The sequence below is a fragment of the Typopeltis vanoorti genome, chromosome 1 (genome assembly GCF_054136105.1).
Source record: "Typopeltis vanoorti isolate ZY-2024b chromosome 1, IOZ_Tvanoo_1.0, whole genome shotgun sequence".
Lineage (NCBI taxonomy): Eukaryota > Metazoa > Arthropoda > Arachnida > Uropygi > Thelyphonidae > Typopeltis > Typopeltis vanoorti.
Window position 1 is genome coordinate 105,247,473 of NC_143549.1, and position 5,137 is coordinate 105,252,609.

General features: G+C 31.2%; 1 long non-coding RNA gene across 2 annotated transcripts; it reads left to right on the forward strand.

Annotated features, from left to right (window-relative positions):
• The first annotated feature begins 687 nt into the window (after positions 1-687).
• LOC150110286 (uncharacterized) lies at positions 688-4,657 on the forward strand. 2 transcript variants are annotated; one of them, XR_016548316.1, is made up of 3 exons: positions 723-768; positions 3,256-3,285; positions 4,414-4,657. It is a non-coding gene; the product is annotated as an uncharacterized LOC150110286 (long non-coding RNA). The 2 variants fall into 2 exon arrangements; XR_016548317.1 differs by lacking the exon at positions 3,256-3,285 and having other exon boundaries at positions 688-768.
• The last annotated feature ends 480 nt before the right edge of the window (positions 4,658-5,137 follow it).

Here is a 5,137-nt window from a genome sequence, read left to right on the forward strand (position 1 = left end):
TATTAAAATATCGATTACTGTACCTAGTTTTTATTTTTTCCCAGTTAAAAATAATAAAATTTATACGGATTCTTGTATTTTCCAATTTCTTTTCTTTTCTTTTTTCTTATATATATATATATATATATATATATATATATATATATTATATATACATTAAGAAATATACTCAAGTAAAAAATTTTATCAGAGTTCGCTAACTGATTGAAAAATGGTATCAGTTTTGTCAGGAATAATAATAATAATAATAATAATAATAATAATAATAATAATAATAATAATAATAATAAAATTCTCTTTATTTTCACCATTTTCTTTTTGTCTTTTTTCCCTTATTTGTATAGAGACAAGAAAAGCAAAGGGAATTGAATGCGGTTTCTTGTTCTTAGCATCGATAATTTGCTATATAAAAGGCTCGCACATGCTAATATGCTATCTTAGACACATTATTTTCCCAAACCTGGTAGATGCCGTTTTTTACCCTTTCTAGATAGACAATCACCGGATTATTTCGGTACAACGGATGAAGGTCATTCAATGTCAGTTCATACTTTTCCATGCTATTACACTAGCTGCAAGCCTAATCTTATTTTTGGAGTCCCATCCAAGTGACGTAGTCACCTGTCTGGTTAGCAGACTTGCAAAACAGGTTGCTCCCATTCGCATATCAGCTTGCGATATTGTAGTTGAACTCGTTTCTCTGAATAGACGAATTCGGTAAGAGGAATCTGTTTTGCGTGCTTTATTAAAGGATTTCTAAAGATGACCGTAGGTATTATTTGATTGCTTCAGTGACCTAGATCGCATATGCGTTCGTATCTTTTCATGCAAATCCTGTATTCATTATAAGCATGTCACATTTATCATTACGTAATTCGCTGCAATTGTTATACTGTTTACGGATATTAGTGTGTGTGTGTGTGTGTGTGTGTGTGTGTGTGTGTGTGTGTAAATATATATATAAATAAAAATATAATATATAAAAGATTAATATATATATATATATATATATATATATATATATATAGAGAGAGAGAGAGAGAGAGAGAGAGAGAGAGAGAGAGAGAGAGAGAAATAAATAAAAATATATAAATATAAATATATATGTATGTAAATATATAAATTTAAATATACGTATATGTGTGTGTGTGTGTGTGTGTGTTTAAAATTATTAAATGACTTAAAGATATGTTGTACTTTATACAAAACAGAGTTTAGAACAAGCAGTAGTTGTGTTTGAAATTGAGTCCGAGCGTTAGTTCTGTCGTGACTTTTCTGTCTGGCCATAATATGGTTTGCTACAACTGCAAATGAAGCACTGTGCGTGTGAATGATATCACGAGTGCGCCAAAACTGGATTACAGCGCTATATGAATCGGGCAGGCTGTAACTGAGATTGCTGTTTAGATAGGGAGGGTCGACAACTATTTCTTTGGATTCCAATATGTGTTTCTAATTCATTGCAGCATTTATGGATGTTTGAAGTTGAGTTCCAATCTATTTGATGTTGTCGTCCTTCAACATTGGTATTGGCCGAGAATAAAACGTGGCTGGATAGGACACTAGCACGTACTCTGTTATTAGAAATGTCACGTTGATGTTCTTCTAGGCGGAGAGAGAGATGAACTTTTCTGACTGGCCATAATATGGTTTGCTGCAACTGTAAATGATTTTGTATACTCCTGGGAACTTAGGAAAAGGCCCAGAAAACTTACAAACCTTTCTGGATCATTTAAATAATTTTCATTAAAAGATAATCTTCACATCAGAACCAGAAGTTAATGGTGTTCTAGCTTTTCTAGATATAAAGCTTACTAGAACAACGGATAGTCTCAAAATTTCTATCATTAGAAATCCAACAGACACCGATAGATACCTACATGCTTCGTCTCACCACTACCCACCTCAAAAATTAGGAATTATTTCCACAATAGCTCATCAGGCGAGATCCTTATTGTCAGAAGAAGAGGAACTTCAACAAGAACTTAGTTACCTTAAAAAGACTTTCTTAAATAACACTTACTCTCCTAAAAATATCTATAATCGTCTTAGTGTACATAATCAACATAGTAATGAAGATAACTCAAACCCAACAGCCTACATCTCCTTACCATATATAAGTTCTCTTTCTCCTAAATTAGCGAAAATCCTGAAGAAACTTAATGTTTAAACATATTTATCCACCTTTCCAAAACTCCGATCTTACCTCAGTCAACCTAAAGAAAAACACAACCGTCTTCAGTTCCCAGGAGTATACAAAATCATTTACAGTTGCGGCAAACCATATTATGGCCAGACAGAAAAGTTCATCTCTCTCCGCCTAGAAGAACACCAACGTGACATTTCTAATAACAGAGCTGTGCTAGTTCCCTATCCAGCCACGTTTTTTTCTCGGCCAGTACCAATGTTGAAGGAGGACAACATCAAATAGACCGGAACTCAACTTCAAACATCCATAAATGCTGCGATGAATTAGAAACACATATCTTGCAATCCAAAGAAATAGCTCTCGACCCTGATCATCTAAACAGCAAGCTCAGTTACAGCCTGTCCGATTCATATAGCGCTGTAATCCAGTTTTGGCGCACTCGTGATATCATTCACACGCACAGTGCTTCATTTGCAGTTGCAGCAAACCATATTATAGCCAGACAGAAAAGTCACGCCAGAACTAACGCTCGGACTCAAATTCAAACACAACTACTGCTTGTTCTAAACTCTGTTTTGTCTAAAGCACAACATATTTTTAAGATGTTGTTTTCTCCATGGTACTATGTCCACCTGACGAAGTCGGCATTTCCGATGCAACTAGTAGTGAAACCTTATTAAATCTCTTGTATTTTTTCTCGGTGTTTAAGTTAGTAAATAATTTTAAACATGTGTCATTTAACCGAGTCAATTACTCTGTAAAATAAATAAATAAATAAATAAGTAAATAAATATATATATATATATATATATATATATATATATATATATATATATATATATATATATATATATATATATATATATATATATATATATATATATATATATATATATATATATATATATATATATATATATATATATATATATATATATATATTTATTTATTTATTTATTTACTTATTTTATTATATATATATATATTATTTATTTTATTTTATTTTATTTTATTTTATTTTATTTTATTTTATTTGTTAAGGATTTTATTAAGATCCTGGTGACTTAAATGTCTTTTGAGTTCATGTATCATTTTCTTTAATATAGAGAGGAAAGCGTCTTGGACTTCCCAATGAGGTCATTATCAACATCATCAGGAGACTTGGACTTTCATTTAGCTATCTTGTGTCAAATTAAACAGAGAATGAAAAATTGATTGCACTATTTTTTTACATATAATTGATCGTATCACAAATTGGTTTCAAGGGGATCCATAATAGAGATGAAGGATTTCTCCTAAAATTTTCTTGTTGGTGAAAGAGTTTAATCGGCATTACGTACATGCCATCATGAACTTTTCTTTCCTTCTTTATATATATATATATATATATATATATATATATATATATATAACTGTTCTCTAGTTGATTGTTTTCGCGCAATATACACTTATATTCAACATTAATTGGTTTTATTTTGCTTCTTTGTTCTATTCAAAGTGTTTTTTTTTTTTGTGTGTGGGGGGGGGGGTAACAAACCTCATAATTAGCGAAGCTAATTATTACAAAAATTGGGCATCAGAAATGGTACAAATTTCTGACATTGAACGAAACTGTTCATATTTAAAGAATTTTCTTTTTCTTTTTTATTTTGTCATATCTTCTTCTTTATTGATCATCATCATCATCTTCTCTTCAAGGATTAGGCATTTGCCTGTTCCGGCTTCACTTGTCTTTACACATTTGCAGCTGGTCTTCCTCTCTCTCTCTCTCTCTCTCTCTCTCTCTCTCTCTCTCTCTGGTCTATATCTATCCATCTCTTTTGGTAGTCGATATCTTTCTATCCTAAATAGATAAAATTCTGGAAATAAATCCATCCTTGATGTGTCTCGTATAGCAGATGCTAGTTAAGATATATCCGTATCTTATATTATACAAAGTCTAGCAGCGCTAGTTATTTCAATGTTTGAAATAACTACCGCTAGAATGAAAAACAACCTAATTGCATCACTAAATTATATCATAAATTTTTATTATTTTTTATTTATTTAATACTTCCCCGTAATAGTGCTTCTTATATTCAATCCTAAACATAACTAGACTGTATAGCAATAGAAATCCATAGGTCTATTGTCATTTCCCAATTGTTATCCAAGTTGATAATACTGTTATTATTTCTTTATGTATAATCACTTTGTTCCCGTGTTAATATTTGCCTTATTCTCTCGGTAACTATAGATGTAATTCCTTTTCTTATATTCTGCAGGCTACATTACATCTATTTGTGCTGTTGGTGTTTTGTGTGTCCACAATGACTACTTCTAGCCTAACTACTCCAGATCGCAAGGATACAACCACAATCCGTACACCTGAGTACAAAAGAGTTCCAAAAGAGGTTTTATTTTATCATATCAATGCAGGTAGTAATTCCAGATTTGCAGAGTTTCCTCTTCTCTATAGACGATAGTCATTGCTGTCAATTGAAAGAATTTACCTTAAAACCTTTGTTAGACTTATCGAAGAACAATGTAATTCCTTCTGCTTGCATATGTTGTCATTGTTAAAACCATCTCTGTATTTCTAAAAAAAATGAAAAATTTTAAAAATATGAATAAATGAAAAAATATTTTACAGCTGTATAAATCTTATTATTATTAATTGGAAATTTCATCCCTCACACAAACATTAGTATTTTTACATTTATGCACTTTGAGTGTATATATATATTTGTTGCTGTTAGGCTTGGTACGTTTAAAACCCCTGTATCATGTCTGTCCCTGGAAAAAAAAGTTGAGCACGTCTGGTTCAAACATTAAAAAGCTTCGTAAGTCTGGCACTTTTTTATTTATTTTTTTACGACAGCTAACATTATCGATTGAATTTTTAAGGCAACCATTCTTGTTTTAGAAGTTGCCATTCCTGAAACACCTGTTTATCGATCTCTATAATTATTATCGCGACCAAGTAAATGTCTTTAAATTGTGGGTAAG